The following is a 16,845-nucleotide window of genomic DNA, read 5'->3' on the forward strand; positions in this document are numbered from 1 at the left end:
CGTTACCAAAGTAACGAAAATACAATAACAACGGAGTCAGCCGGCATCCGGGCTGCGCAGTCGGGATGTCTTGGGTCCTCCTGGCTCATCTCGCGAGGTTCGACCTCCGAATTTTGTTCGACAATCGAAGCAAAACAATCTCGAATTTTTTGTTCGAATTCTTATTTGCTCGAGAACCAGGACGTTCGAAAACCGAGGTTTGACTGTAAAAGAAATAGATGCAGCTCACTGACAAGTGCCGCTATTTAAGCTAATTTTAGAACAGTCCTGCGGGCGACTCATGCGGTCCTCATGGGCGTCCTCGTGCCCGCGGGCACCGTGTTGGTGACCCCAGCCGTGGAGGCTATTTTGTGTGTTTTGGAGTGTTCTTTGGTATTGAGTGGGGCTGGTTGGCCGCTTTTCCTTTTTTCCTTTTTCTTGTTGCTTTGCTTTGATGTCTTTTAACTTTCACACTTAAAGGCTTTTTTTTGTGGCGCCGTTGTGTGAATACTGCTGGGGCCTGAATTTCCCAGCCCTCGGGATCAATAAAGTTTCAATCAATCAATCAATAAACTATATAACAAATAACTAACATAAATACCAAGTTTATCGCACCATCCGTGTCACTCCAAATTATTAAATTCATTGAAATCTTCATCCTCTGTGTCACGTGCGTTCGCGTCGCACCGGAAGTGACGTCGTGCATCCTGATAACTGGCCCAAAAACCAACCTTCTGAGGATTCAGCCTGTGAATTTGGTCACAGCTCGTGACCCCTTTTTTGCAGGATCAGTTCTCTTGCTAGCAACGAGGCTTCAACACTTACCGCTAATCAAAATTTCAAACACACTACTATACAGCAAGGTTAGCAGATGTAGCTGTCTGTCAGACCCTAGTGGGAATTTAACTCACACCCTCTGATTTACAATTCTAGTGCTCTTATCACTTAGCGATGCCGCCTTGCTTGGCAAAACTGTGTCAACCTTTTAGAAGATGAACCAAAAGAAACTCTTAAAAATGTAGTCTAACCAGGACTCTAGGCCAGTGATTTTCAACCAGTGTGCACACATTTGTGTGCCATGAGAAACTATAAAATTTCCCTTCACGTCCCCAAAGACAACAACAACTCATCACACAACTGCTGGAAACCAGTACCATGGACAAGATATGTGGAAATACACCCTCAACTATTATAAATTCAACTTGCACAGCAAATGTTAAGTATATTATCAGAGTTCAGTGAGAACTGAACTCAGAACCCCTTGTTTACTAGACCAGTACCCTAACTACTGAACTACAAGGCCTGTTCTATGGCTGTTACTAATAAACTATAAACTATTCATGTACAATATTGCGAAATGTAATCAGGATGTGTCACAAATCAACAGGTATGTTTAACTCTATTGCTACTATTCTGCGAGCAAGCAAAGCTAGATAGCTGGGCCAAGTTTGAGAACCAGTTAGTGTGCTCGAACCTCATAGCTGGTTGAAGCACTGGTCTTGGAAAGCAGGATTGAGTCCTGATTTTGATTCTTCTATATGTACAAGTTTGAATGTGACAACAGCCGGCAACAGCCATGCCTAACGAGCTAAAGGACAAGGTGTGTCCTTTCATCAAAAAAGCTGTAGCCAAAGATTCTCTCAGAAGGGACATTTATAAAAACACATGCAAGAACACACACAGGTGAGAAACCTTTTTCCTGCTCAGTTTGTGGCCAAAGATTCTCTCAGAACAGTCACTTAAAAATAAACACAAGAACACACACAGGTGAGAAACCTTTTTCCTTCTCAGTTCTTGGCCCAAGATTGTTAGGGTTGACAAATTACAGTGGAGCCTCGGTTTTCGAACGTCCAGGTTCTCGAACAAATCGGTATTCAAACAAAAACTTTGAGATTTTTTTTGCTTCGGATGTCGGACGAAATTCGGTTGTCGAACCTCGCGAGATGAGCCGAGAGGACCCGCATGTCAACTGACTCCGTTCGTTATTACATTATTGTTACGCTGAAGATTGCATCAACTCTAATCATGCCTCCAAAGGAAGCAAGTGGGAGCAATAAAGCCATCCTAAAACACAAAGACGCTCCTAAAGCAATGCGACAGTGAGCGCCCGGCGCGCTGCGGTTGCGCGACTGGACCAAATTAAGCTCCCTGCGCACTGAGGTCCACTTAAATTTTGGAAAGTCCATTAGGACTTTAAAAAATATTTTCTAAATTTTAGCGACCGCACTGTCACAATAATGCGACCAGCGTGGTGCAGTTGCGCGGTCGGCGGCGCACTAAGGTTGCGCGTTTGGCGGTGCGCTGCAGTTGCGCGATCGGACAAAATTAAGCTCCCTACGCACTGAGGTCCACTTAAGTTTTGGAAAGTACATCAGGACTTTAAAAATATTTTCTAAATTTCAGCGACGGCTCTGTCACAATAATGCGACCAGCGCGGTGCAGTTGCGCAGTCGGCGACGCGCTGCGGTTGCGCGTTCGGCGGTGCACTACAGTTGCGCGAATGAATAAAATGGTTAAAAAAGGCGTTTTTTGGGATTGAACCGGATTAATTTTTTTCCATTATTTGTAAAGGGAAAACATGATTCGGAATTCGAATGATTCACTTCTCGAACAGCCTTCTGGAACGGATTGTGGTCGAAAACCGAGGCTCCACTGTATCTTGATCGTATGATTATGTTGGAATGTAGACTATATTGATTAACCAGTTGCTGAGGGGAACAAACTTCTTCTGTTTGTTCTCACAACATCGTAAACAAAGTGCTAAGACTTCTGCACTGGTTGACCAGCTGCAGTGGAAGCAATCAAGTTTCCCCCTGTTTCCCTCAACATCATAAAACACCCCCTGCTCTGATTTGACCAGATGTTGGGGGTTCACCAAACCTGTCCACTCTCAATCCCACCCCCCCCCCCTGTTTTCTCTCAATAAATATGTCCATATATGTTCAGAGTTTCTGAATAGATATTTGAAAGAGTAATATGGCAAATGACTTTAAAATATATGTAGTCTCCGCTCAGCATCCGTCGCCATTTAACGAATGCCAGTTTCAAGGCTGAATTCGTGTGTCACGTGACGTGCCTTCGCGTCGCACCGGTAGTCACGTCATGCAGCCTGATAATTGGCAAAAAAAACCTCGACTTTCTGAGGATGTAGCATGTTAATTTGGACACAGCAAGTGAATCATTTTTTGGCAAGACCAGTTCTCTTGCTCGCAATGAGGCTTTAGCACCTACCGCTAATCATAAATTCAAACACACTACTATCAAGCAGGGCTCACACCCTCTGAGTTACAATTCTAGTGCTCTTATTACTGAGCTACACAGCCTTGCTTGGCAAAACTGTGTCAACCATTTAGAATATTGACCAAAAGAAATGCTTGAAAATGTAGTCTAAAGAGGACTCTAAGCCAGTGATTCTCATTCAGTGTGGACACATTTGTGTGTCGTGGGAAATTATAAAATTTCCCTTAAGATCCTCAAAGACAATAACTCTTCACACAACTGCTGGTCACCAGTACCATGGACAAAGTATGTGCAATTACACCCTCAACTCTTATAAATCCAGCTTGCGCAGCAAATGCTTAGTATAAAATCAGGCCTCAGTGAGATTTGAACTCACAACCCTTGGTTTACAAGAGCAGTGCTCTAACCACTGAGCTACAAGGCCTGTTCTACTGTGGTTAATAATAAACTATAAACTATTCAACTACAATATTGCAACGTGGAAATCAGGATGTCACCGCATCTACCTCCCATGCTACTATTCTGCGAGCAAGCAAGGCAAAATAGCTTGGCCAAGTTTGAGAACCAGTTAGCGTGCTCGAACCTCTGGTTGAAGCTGGTGGTTGAAGCGCTGGTCTTTATGTTTGAATGTGACAACAGCCAGCTCAGTTTGTGGCCAAAGATTCTCTCAGAAGGTAAACTTAAAAACACATGGAAGAACACACACAGGTGAAAGAAAATGTTCCTGCTCAGCTTGTGGCCAAAGATTCTCAGAGAAAGGAAGCTTAAAGAGACACACAAGAACCCACACTGGTGAGAACCCTTTTCCTGAAATATAAAGATGCACTTATCTTAGCAAAAACTCGTTATTTTTCGCAAGTCATTAATCCCAATAAAAACAATCCTAAATTATTATTAGTTCAAATTTTAGGTCCGTCTGTCTTAAATATAATTAATCTGTCTGTCTCCTCTGGGATAGTGCCTACAGCCTTTAAAACTGCTATCATTAAACCGTTACTTAAGCGACCAAATCTTGACCCCGACTGTCTCAGTAATTATAGGCCAGTTTCAAACCTCCCAATCATAGCAAAACTTCTTGAAAAAGTAGTAGCGCAGCAGCTTATTGAGTACATGGTCGCCAATAATCAATGTGAATCTTTTCAGTCTGGTTTTAGAACTAATCATTCCACTGAGACAGCACTTGCTAAAGTGACTAATGATCTCCTCATAGCTATGGATTCGAACACTTCATCGGTATTGTTACTACTTGATCTTAGTGCAGCCTTCGACACTGTAGACTTCGATATTTTATTAGAGCGTCTTAAAAGTTGTGTTGGTATGTCAGGGTCAGCACGAGGCTGATTCTATTCACATCTATCAGACCGGACGCACCGAGTGGTCCATGGCAATACGTCCTCTGAGTTCTATAATGTCAATGTTAAGCGGATGACACCCAATTATATATGCCGTTATCGATGACAGATCTGCGGGACTGTTGTAATCTTGAGGCGTGCCTTGCGGAGATCAAGCAATGGATGTCTCTCATCTTCCTTCGTCTTAACCCAGATAAAACTGAGATGTTGATAATTGGTCCAACTCGTTAATAACACTTATTTAAGGAAACCACTATAACTATAGATAACCGTACTATCATTCAGAGTGATACTGTAACTAATCTCGGGGTAATATTTCACCAAACGCTCTCCTTTCAAAAGCACATTAAGAATATAACCAGAATTGCGTTTTTTCACCTTTGTAATATTGCTAAGATTCGTCCGATCCTCTCGACCGGTGATGCGGAAACTATTATACATGCGTTCATCACGTCGCGCCTGGACTACTGTAATGCATTATTCTCTGGTCTTCCTAAGTCCAGCATCAAAAGTCTACAGTTAGTACAAAATACTGTTGCAAGGCTGCTCTCACGGACAAGAAAATTTGATCACATTACCCCAATATTAGCCAATTTACATTGGCTCCCGGTCCATTTAAGATGTGACTTCAAGGTTCTCCTATTAACCTATAAATCATTGCATGGCTTAGCGCCTTCATATCTCGCCAACCTAGTTGTTCCTTATGTTCCGTCTCGTAACCTTCGTTCACAAAACGCTAGTCTTTTAGTGACACAGAGGGCCAAGAAAATGTTTGCAGGGTCTAGGGCATTTTCTATTTGAGCTCCAGAGCTTTGGAATGCCCTACAAATGGATATTAGAACTACTACCTCTCTAGAAACATTTAAGACACGTTTAAAGACACATTTCTATGATATGGCCTTTAATTAACCTGTAGTGGCCGATTCGGCAGGAGTTTGTTTTTGCTCCCTCTCCCCATCCCCCGTCCCCCCACCCCTCCCCGGCTGGGAGGTGGTTCGGTGGCACTCAAGCTGAGAGCGGCTATCTGGATTCTCGTGGACCACTTCAGGATGAGGGAACTGCAGCTTACCTTCCTCGAACACACTGCCAGGACAATCGAGGGCACCTCTGGCAGCTCTTCGCTTTGACTTGGACATCCACTTTTTCATTGATTTTCATATTAAGTATTTTAGGTGCCCTCTCTGCATCCATTGCAGCCTGGTGATCCTGAAAGGGGGATCCTTCCATCTGTGGTCCCTTCTCAAGGTTTCTCATTTTTCTCCTGGTAGGGTTTTTTTGAGGTTCTCCTTGCCCTTTTGGGAGCTAAAGATCAGGGGATGCTTTGAGAATAAGTGTCAATTGTTTGTCTATGTGAAGCCCTTTGAGACTGCTTGTGATTTAGGGCTATACAAATAAACTTGACTTGACTTGACCTGCTCAGTTTGTGGCCAAAGATTCTCTCAGAAGGTAAATTTAAAAACACATGCAAGAACACAAACAGGTGAAAACCCTTTTTCTTACTCAGTTTGTGGCCAAAGATTCTCAGAGAAGCGAAACTTAAAAAGACACACAAGAACCCACACTGGTGAGAAAAGCCTTTTTCCTGCTCAATTTGTAGTCAAAGATTCTCAGAGAAGGGAGAGTTTAAAACACATACAAGAACACACACAGGTGAGAAACCTTTTTCCTGTTTAGTTTGTGGCCAAATATTCTCTCAGAAAGTAAACTTAAAATCACATGCAAGAACACACACAGGTGAAAAACCTGTCTCCTACTCATTTTGTGGCCAAAGATTCTCTCTGAAGAGAAACTTCAAAATCCACTATTTGTCGGACCCCACGAGCGGTGACCTTATATGCAAGGCCTTTTTGTTTTTTTTTTTGGTTTGGCGCCACTGTGAGTGGAAGCCTACCAGCAGTGTTCTCTCTTTTGTACTTTATTTTGTTCTTATCTCCTTTTTCTTTCTTTCTATTTGTCCATTCGGCAATGCTGGTGCCTTCGACTGCACCTCGGCGTGTGCAGATTGTTTCGGATCAGATATTTTTTTTCCCTGGGAGCTGGGATGGCTGTACACATCGGTCGTGACTCTACGATGGCCATCCTGCTCATCCGGCTCATGCTGACCGGGTCTCTCGCCTTGGCCTCGCAGCCGCGACCCGTTTGGGAGGTCCGCTCCCTCGTGCTCGTAGGAACCTTGCCGTACCAGCCCCATGGTGACCATCTGCACGTGTCCCGACTGGGTGCCCGGGACGCTGCTCACACGTTTTCTTGTTTCGTGATGTTTTACGGATTTACGACCACGGTCCATTGGGCGCCGTTGAACTTGACTGCCCTTACACCTGTTTATGGACCCTATTAGGCTATTTTGTGTGTTTTGAGGTGTTCTTTGGAATTGAGGGAGTCTGGTTAGCCGCTGTTACTTTTCTCCTTTGTCTTGTTGCTTTGCTTTGATGGCTTTTAACTTTCGTGCTTACTGGCTTTCTTTGTGGCACCGTTGTGTGGCAGCCTTATAGGAACCTATTGAGTTGCGCTCATGTCATCTGAGTCTTTTATATACCCGCTCTGTGGTATGAATACTGCTGGGGCCTGAATTTCCCCACCCCCAGGGATCTATAATCAATCAATCAATCAATCAATCAATCAATCAATCAATCATCTGGAGATGATTTTTGTCCGATCGCGCAACTGCAGCGCGTCGCCGACCGCACAACTGCTGCTCGCATTATTGTGACAGAGCGGTCGCTAAAATTTACAAAATATTTTTAAAGTCCTGATGTACTTTCCAGAATTTAAGTGGACCTCAGTGCGCAGGGAGCTTAATTTGGTCCGATCGCGCAACCGCAACGCACCGGGCGCTCACTGTCGCATTGCTTTGGGAGCGTCTTTGTGTTTTAGGATTGCTTTACTGCTCCCACTTGCTTCCTTTGGAGGCACGATTAGAGTTGATGCAATCCTCAGAGTAACGAGAATCTAATAACGAACGGAGTCAGTTGGCATGCGGGTTCTCTCGGCTCATCTCGCGAGGTTCGACAACCGAATTTCGTCCGACATCCGAAACAAAAAAAAAAATCTCGAATTTTTTGTTCAAATACTGATTTGTTCGAGAACGGGGACATTCAAAAACCGAGGCTCCACTGTACAAAAATTTAAAACCAACCTTCGACGGGGATGAAGCTGTGAACCCAGGTGTGCAGACCACAACGGACTAGCATTTCATCGCCATAACCTCTCAGCCACCTCGTCTTGAAAGTCTTGTGTTGACAAGTCACGGTATGTATGTTGTGCCAAGACACTTTGGATGTGAAGATAATGAAAATCCGACTAGGATGTGATTTGAAATGATGAGTGGCAACCCATCGCCTAAATATCTCAGCCATCGCATCTCATGCATGAGTTGTATGGGTGACATGATATGGTATGTACGGTTTAGTATAAGCCGCAAGGTAAAATGATACGATACTTTAGATGTGAAACGAAGAAGAGCTAAGCCACAATAGAAGTGACACTGTCAACAAAGAAAAAGGTTTTTTCAATGTTGTCTTACCCCAAATCTTTGGGATCATCGGATCTGCACAGTTGGATAGTTCCACCAACATTTTAAGATCAACATTCCTTCATGATTTGCCTGCGTGTCCTGGCTGAAGATCCTAAATAAAAGACCCTAAACTTATTGTGATATCATATCGGTCATGATCGTATAGCATGGTGGCCGTAGCATCCTCGGAACGAATCTGGGTCATGGCGTAATTAAATTACTTTGCTGAATTTGTCCGTTGTTCACTGTTGCCAAACAGACTTCTGTTGAACACAAGCTTCCAGACATTACGTCCACCTACGTTTTAACATCAACTTTATTTTATAAAGTTCTTCCTAATTCATCTTGGCGAAACTCCCTCAGGCGTTCCCATCTTTTTTTTAGGCCTGACTGCCACGAGGTAGCGGTAGACACACAATTATGACCCTGGAAGTGCACGCCCAAACCGACTATGATATTAATCAGAATTCATTAATCACTGAAATCCAGTCCTCAGGTCCATGTCATATTCGCTATCAAGATTCAAGATTCAAGAGTTTTTTATTCGCCATGTTTGAGCGTGCCAAACAAGGAATTTGACTTCGGTAAATCACAGCCTCTGTTCAACATTTAGGTGACTAACAACAACACTCAGGACATGTGAAGAACGAAAGATATTCTCAAACACCCCCTGATCTTAAACTCCCAAGAAGGCAAGGAAAAACTCAAAACTCCAGCTAGGGGAAATGAGAAACCTTGAGAAGAGACCACAGATGGGAGGGTCCCTCTTCTAGGATGACCAGGCTGCAATGGATGCAGAGAGGACACATAGTACAAACAGTGTAGACAAAAAAGGTGTGGCAAGCGGGATGTTATTGCACAGTAATGACTCTGAGACTCTAAGAGTGGTGTGAGTTCATCAGAGCGATCAATCGGAACGTAACGAAGCTGTTTCTACCCAGTCACGAACTGGGGACTTTTCGCGTGTTAGGCAAACGTGATAATCACACTATGGAAACATCTGCTACGGTGGTGCACCTAACTTACTGGCCCAAAGTGTCCCTCATTCATTCACATCTTCAGTGAAACCTCCCCAAATCCCCATTCAAACATGCAAAGCATACTATTCGACATGAAAGCAAATCCATTTGTATCATATAAGGACTTTTGACTTGTGATCTGGTGCTACCTCTGTGGAGTTTGTAGGTTCTCCCTGTGCCTGCGTAGGTTTTCCTTGGGTTTTCCTCCCACATCACAAAAACATGCTTGGTCAGCCGATTTAGTAATCCAAATTGCCCATAGGTGTGGTGCAAGTGCGAATGATTGTTTGTCTCTGTGTGCCCTTCGATTGGCTGGCAACCAGTTACAATATGTCCCCCGCCTACTGCACCATTGGCTGCTGGGATAGGCTCCAGCTCGCCTGCGACCCCCCCGCGGTACAGATAATGAACGGAAAGGATGGAAGTGAATGGGGATCCAATTAGGGCCTGAAGAGGGAGCCACAGCAATGTGCAGATACTCTTATTAGTTTATACAAACATATATACTTCATCATATCAATCAATGTGTAAATAATTTACCCAAACATAGTTGCTCAATCAGAGCACAGACACAGCACACAGAGCTTTGTGACTTTCACTTACACATAGGCAGTGAGCACAGACACGGCACACAGAGCTCAGTAAAGTTCCATGGCGCATAGTCACAAAACATTCAGTAAATAACAGGATATTCAGGTGATAACAGAACATACCTTATCCTTCCCTCCCATTCCCTTCCTTGTTCCTGCTTTTGGTCAGTATAAAGCCTTCTGATCTGGAGTGTGACCTTGTTGTTTCTTCTGCTGAAGTGCCTTGTGCACTGACCGCCATTAAACAACCTAATATCTGTTACAAAAACTGTTACTCCACATTTTTGTTTTCCTTGCTTAACGATGGACATCTTGAACAAAACGCAACAGCCCGTTTTAGCTATGCTATTCACAGCCTCGGCTTGACAAACTGAGCTTCAATTCCCTGACACAAAGTTTAAAATCAAAAGGATCTTAAGACTTGTTTCCAACCAGGGACCTTCAGCGTGTGAGGCAAATGTGATAACCACTATACCGTGGAAACTGCGCTGACACACATAGCCTTTTGAAGAGCCTGGCAAAAGTTATACAAAAGTGCGAAACCTAGTTTTCACCCAGTCTCAAATCAGGTACCCTTTAGCGAAACGACTTAGCCTGGGCTCGGCAAATAGGGCTTCAATTCCCCGGCGCGGAGTTCATTTCTTTGAATGAAAACATTGCTTTTGCTGGCACAGTTTTGAAAAGCAAATCAAAAAGTTCATAAGTGCCTGCTTTCTTCCTCACTCACTTTTGTTGAACTTTTGCCGGGCTTCTCAAAATGCTTTGGACGTCACAGCAGTTTCCATAGCGTAGTGGTCATCATGTTCTTCGAAGATGCGAAACAACCCCTGTTTGAGACTGGGTGGAAACAACGTTTTCTAAATTTATTTGTCAGTGTTGTCTGCTTTGCAAAGTGTGCCAGGGACACCTCTGCAAATGTGAGCCAGAAGCTCTCTGAGTCAGCAACAGCCAGGTGTGCGACACTCCGCTAAAATGCTCCCCTGACCACGTGTAGGGTGAAACCAGCCTCTAATCTGTGTTTCCATTTTTTTTTTTTTTACCTTTAACTGTCAAGCCAACTCTTTCCTTCTTGGCTTGGCCAGCTGACTGCAGACCCACTCCAGAACTGCCTCCAGTTCATCCATCCAGAAGACATTCAGTGAGTGCAACTTATCAGGGTACAACCTAGTAGAGCCTAATCTGTTGGTTCATGGTCACCCCTTATGAACGTTAAAACCTTTTCATGCCCATATCGCTTATTTCGAGTTGCTTTTATTGTTCATCTTGTCATTCGATGATATTCTCATTCTTGGCTATCCTTTCGCCATAGTTAGTTTATTTTTTATGTATTCATTATAATTTCAATGTAGATTTGGTAAATAATGTCCACATTATACAGCTGCATTGAGTATTGTTTGTGTGTGCGTGTGTGTGTGTGTGTGTGCGTGTGTGTGTGTGTGTGTGTGTGTGTGTGTGTGTGTGTGTGTGTGTGTGTGTGTGTGCGTGTGTGTGTGTGTGTGTGTGTGTGTGTGTGTGTGTGTGTGTGTGTGTGTGTGTGTGTGTGTGAGTGCGTGTGCGTGCGTGTGTGCCTGTGTGTTCATGCGTGTGTGTGCGTGTGTGTGTCTATTCCATGGTGTAATGGTTAGCACTCTGGACTCTGAATCCAGTGATCCGAGTTTTAAGTTTCAGTGGGACCTCAAATATTTGGTCATATAGTATTTGATAAAGTAGTCACATGTTCTCCAAGTTACAATGTCAACTGGTGGAACTTACTTTAGATCTTGGATGGTTTTAAAGCTAATGCTCTTCTGGATTACCGTGTAATCGGTCGAAACCGGCTTCCTGCTTATCCGGCTGGTGCTGACGGGTCCCTCGCCTTGGCCTCGCAGCCTTGTGCTCGTCGGAACCAACGACCTTCGCCGTGCAAGCCCCGTGGTGACCATCTGCACGTGCCCCGACTGGGTGCCCAGGGTGCCTGTTTTGTGATGTTTTCACCGATTCACGACCACGGTCCTTTGAGCGCCGTTGAACTGGACTGCCCTTTCACCTGTTTATGGACCCTGTGGAGTGTATTTTGTGTGTTTTGGGGTGTTCTCTGATATTGAGGGGTGCTAGTTGGCAACTGTTACATTTTTTCCTTTGTCTTTTTGCTTTGGTTTGCTGTGATGTCTTTGTGGCGCCGTTGTACGGTGCCTTATGAGAGCCTATTGAGTTGCGCTCATGCCATCTGTGTGTCTTTTGTGTACCCGCTCTGTGTTATGGGTTCTGCTGGGGCTTGAATTTCCCCACCCCCGGATCAATAAATGTTCAATCAATCAATCAATCAATCAATCAATCAATCAATCAATCAATCAATCAATCAATCAATCAATCAATCAATCAATCAATCAATGTTTGCATGCTGTGATTGTGAGCACTCTGAATCTAGCAATACAAGTTCAAGTCGTGGTGAAACTACCAATTTGTCAAAGTCAAAGTCAGCTTTATTGTCAATTTCTTCACATGCCAAAGACACACAAAGAAACCGAAATTTCGTTCCCCCCTATCCCACGGTGACAAGACATGGCCCACAACAGACAAACAAGTAAACAAGTATAACAAAAGCGTCCCGAATAAATAATATATAAATAACAACAAATAAATAAATAAATAAGAGGAGCAAAAAAAAAAAGGAGCAAGTGCGCGTACAGCAGACATTCCAGAAAATAGCGCAACAGTGCCGCACGCTACGCAGAAGGGGGTAGCGAGTTCAGGGCCCTAACAGCCTGGAGAAAGAAGCTGTTGGCGAGTCTGGTGGTGCGGGAGCGCAGGCTCCTGTACCTCTTCCCAGAGGGCAGAAGGTCAAACAAAGAGTGAGCCGGGTGACTCACATCTCTCGCAATCGAGGTTGCCTTGCGGGTGAGATGGGAGGTGTAAATGTCCTTCAGGGAGGGGAGCGAAGCACCAATAATCTTACCAGCCGTATTCACTATGCGCTGCAGGGCCTTCAAGTTCTGTTCAGTGCAGTTACCACCCCAGACAGCGATGCAACTGGTAAGGACGCTCTCAATGGTGCCACGGTAGAATGTAGTCATTTACATGGAAAAAAAAAATGAAAATTCCAATTCAGTACTTTGTGTACAGCCCTATGAGTGTGTAAGCCCTGCCTCCACTACTTTTGTCACTTTCGTAAAATGAGCGCTAGTGCATTGTGCTCAGAAAAATTATGCTCCTCCTTCTGCCACTGCTAGGGTTCTATGGTGTAATGGTGAGCACTCTGGACTCTGAAGCCAGTGATCCGAGTTCAAGTCTCGGTGGGACCTCAAATAATTTGTCATTTAGCTGGGAAAAATTTACAGATGGCAGCAGCTTGTGGGCTGCCCCATGAAATCGTATGCTTCCCTACACCTGATGGTTCCATGAGCACTCTAGAGTCTGAATCCAGTGATCTCAGTTCCAGTCTCGGTTGGACCTCAAATCTTTGGTCATATACAGTCATATGCAAAAGTTTGGGCACCCCTAATCAATTTCAAGATTTTCTTCATAAATCCTTGGCTGTTCGGATCAGCAATAGCAGACAGACACAGTGATATTTGAGAAGTGAAATGAAGTTTATAGGAGTTACAGATTTGTCAAGAAGAATGGTCCAATATACCTTCAACCAGAATCCACACTCTCATTGGAAGCTATAGGAAGTGTTTAGAGCAGTGGTTCTTAACCTTGTTGGAGGTACCGAATCCCACCAGTTTCATATGCGCAATCACCGAACCCCTCGTTAGTGAAAAAAAAATACATATATGCCTCATAAACTGTATGCATTGAGGATGGGTCGACTTCCATGCAGCACAACCAACGTGTGGAAAATATTATGCACACGACATTTCTTCTCGAAAGCATGGCTTGAAAGAAGGTCCAAAGCAGACAAACTCCAAACAGCTGAAGATGGCTTGATTCCATCGACCTCTAGGTTATGGGCCCAGCACGCACCCGCTGTGCCACTCTGCTGCTCAGTGCTAGAAGTTCTTCAAGTCCTCTAATCGGCAAACAAGCATTTGGTTCCAACTCGCAACTGGATTCTGATTGTCACTCATATTGTTCATTACATTATGAACAAAGCTCAGTCGGGCAGCACTAACCTGGATGCTGGTGGAGAAACCAACTTTTTATCCACTTTCATGTTTTAATAGAATTGTCAACAAAATTCAATGTTGGAACTGCAGCTGGTAGGTAGTGTGGCTGAGCGGTCTAAGTTGCTGGATTTAGGCTCCAGTATCTCCTAAGGCGTGGGTTATAATCCTCTGTCAGTTCCGTACTATTCTTCTGGCCCAACTCTTTTCGGTGCAGCCGTTGTACATATGATACCCTGGAAAGTTCTTGGCGAATTATCAATCTTTGCCTTTCATGTTCATCGGGACTACCCTTTTAATAGGTACCTACACTGTGTAGGTGGATAGAGACTGGTCAAAGGGGACACATATATGCCTCAAGAACTTCATGCATTACTGCGAGTGAAGAAGAGTGAACAAATAAGTCGGCAGACAGGTTTGCCGATTTATTAGTGCCCAGAAGAGCAGCACTCTGTTCCGTACTGTAACCTGTTAGGTTTGTTCCCAGTTCTTTATCTTTAATGCTCAATATGCTAACAGTAATTACCAAGAGGCAGCCTTCACAGTTTAACTATTTAATGTATGCCAAAATGATCGATGCACAGCTGTGGAGCCTTTTCTGCGAGATGCAAAAGAAGGTCCCTCTCCCAGCGCCAAGGTTCCTGCTCTTATACTACTCTGGCCGCCTTCCTGCAAGGAGGCGACTCTGCCTAGCCTGTGTGATAATGTGTGACCTTGTCGTCTTAACCGAGAGCGACTTCTACATATGTGCAAAGGGTGTCATAGAGTAGAGAAAGCTAATAAAGCAAGAGAAGGGTTACAGCGATATAATGGCATAGCTCACGCTCCCTCGCTAATCACATGTGCCAAAGAGGCCTATTCTAACAAACCGTTGGTGAGAATGGGTAGACGGGGAAGCCTGTAAGCGTGTCCCTCACTCGCATACTCCATCGCTTCTCTGCCTTTTGGCTAAGATCAAGTGTAGTATCTGTTAGAGATTTGTTCACTCCAACTTATTTTGCAAGAACCACACGGGAGACAAGCAAGTTCTTTTAGACACCTGCAGGTGGAGAGTTCACACGTTGAAGGAGTGAAGTCTGAAGCTCCCCCAACTGCAAGGACATATTTATTAAGAGAAACAGAGTGGGGGTATGGGTAGGCTGAATAGAAAGCCCTTGTCCTCTAGTCTAAACATCTCAGGGGATGTTTTACGATCTTGTGATAAGGAGGACAAGGTAAGGTATTTATTACCTGTTGCATTCCAACATAATCCTATGATAAGGATACTCTGTAAAACCCTAACATCTCCCTCCTGTTTTATCATATGATTATGCCACCCCAAACAACAAAGACAAGTAAGAAAAAAAAACATATATACGTATAATGAAGAAAGTAGAATAGTAAAAATAAAAAAAAAAAAACAAACAATGTTAGCAACACTTTCCAGTGAAGATGAGGTATTACCTTAATACCCCAGATCAAACTTATTGTGTAAGCGAAAAACCTGCTGGCCAGATGTTATTAGCAGGAAAATTCTTACACGGCACCTTTGGCCTAGGCGACCAGAATGCTATCTATAAAAAATAAAAAGAAAAACACAGAAACAATACATCATTGTATCCATCACTTGCGAAGCATTTTCGATGGTCAAATCAAAAAGTTTCCGTAATACATGCCCAACAGAACAGCATCTACGCAATCCACGTCTCATCATCATTATCACATCTGTCACGTCTAAGAAGTTGTATATGTGCTCGTGTTTTCGTCAGCTGATGATGTTCTAGTCTGTAGGTGTGTTCCGTCACACACACCGGCGCACACGCTCGTGTCCAGTTGGCGGGCAGCATCGGATAAACCTTGTGACCACAAAGCCACCAGCCATTCTGTATGAAGTATGTTCCGTTCGATGGTGTAGCCATGTTGGTTGGAGAGCACCTTACACCTTGAAAACGGCTCTCTCATCCTGGCACACAGCGGTGATGTCCAAAGCTCCCATCCAGTTTCCTCTTGGAGAGCAGTCGTCGTTAATGCATTTGTGGGTTCTGCAACCTTGGATGCAACATCTGTAGTCAGCAGGACTTGAAATGGTCCCTCCCGTCGTGGCTGGCCCAGTTCCTTCTTTTGATGACCTCGATGTAGACCCCGTCTTCTGGATTGATGGGGTTGTCGACCTGTGAGGAGGAAAGATCAAGCGGCAGTAAATTTGTCTTTGACACAGTTTGAGCGTCCTGATCATATAATCTGCCAAGGACTGCTCTTCATCTGTTGTTTGCAACTCTCGTAGTCAATTGTCGTGCCCATTTAACTGGCAAATAGGAGTGTTTGCGGGAAAAATTTGAACACCTCCTAATGATTCCCTTTAACCAAAAACTATTTATGACAGGGGCGTTCCCATTTATTGCCTCCTGGTTTAAAAGAGATTGTCTTACCCATGCCTTCTTTCTCCTCACACGCTTGCACACACACAGGGTGCGCACACACACACACACACACACACACACACACACACACACGCACACACACACACACACACACACACACACACACACACACACACAGACACACACACACACACATACACGCAAAGCGGCATCACAGGGGACCCATGGTAGTATCCTGTTGACAGAGGACTTTAGGTTCCAGTCATTTTAACAGTACACAGACACAACAGAAATATTATTTTGAAGATATTTGGTCATAATATTACTGAAAAAAACCCAAAATGTTTTGATTTGAGGAAATTACAAACAGGGGACGTTCCTCGTTGAGTGACGTTTACATCTCAAAGGGAGGACATCCATGTACTGCAGTAGAGCTGCCTGTATTCATTGTTTCACAAATGGATTGCTAATAGCTTGTTAAGCAAAACAGAAAAACATTTTAAAGTCCTTTCTGACTTTAATATTGTCAAAAAATACAGTCAATACAGACAAGCAAAATGTTAAATACTAATAATAAATTGATTTTGATTTTTACGTATTCAAGAGGGCATTTCTCTTTTAAAAAAAGAGAAAAAAAGTTTGCTGTAGAAGCAAACAGGTAGAGTGGATTCGTGTTTATTATTATATTTAATAAATACCAACGTTT

The 16,845-nt window shown here is 43.8% G+C and overlaps 2 non-coding genes and 1 pseudogene across 2 annotated transcripts; 2 read left to right on the forward strand and 1 right to left on the reverse strand.

Moving 5' to 3' along the window:
• Nucleotides 1-3,570: 3,570 nt before the first annotated feature.
• trnat-ugu (transfer RNA threonine (anticodon UGU)) lies at nt 3,571-3,643 on the reverse strand. The gene has a single exon. It is a non-coding gene; the product is annotated as a tRNA-Thr (tRNA).
• A 9,260-nt stretch (nt 3,644-12,903) lies between these two features.
• On the forward strand, nt 12,904-12,975 carry trnaq-cug (transfer RNA glutamine (anticodon CUG)). The gene has a single exon. It is a non-coding gene; the product is annotated as a tRNA-Gln (tRNA).
• Nucleotides 12,976-14,707: 1,732 nt separating this feature from the next.
• On the forward strand, nt 14,708-14,790 carry LOC125979063 (U2 spliceosomal RNA; annotated as a pseudogene).
• The last annotated feature ends 2,055 nt before the right edge of the window (nt 14,791-16,845 follow it).

Source organism: Syngnathus scovelli, chromosome 12, assembly GCF_024217435.2.
Source record: "Syngnathus scovelli strain Florida chromosome 12, RoL_Ssco_1.2, whole genome shotgun sequence".
In the NCBI taxonomy this organism is placed as follows: domain Eukaryota; kingdom Metazoa; phylum Chordata; class Actinopteri; order Syngnathiformes; family Syngnathidae; genus Syngnathus; species Syngnathus scovelli.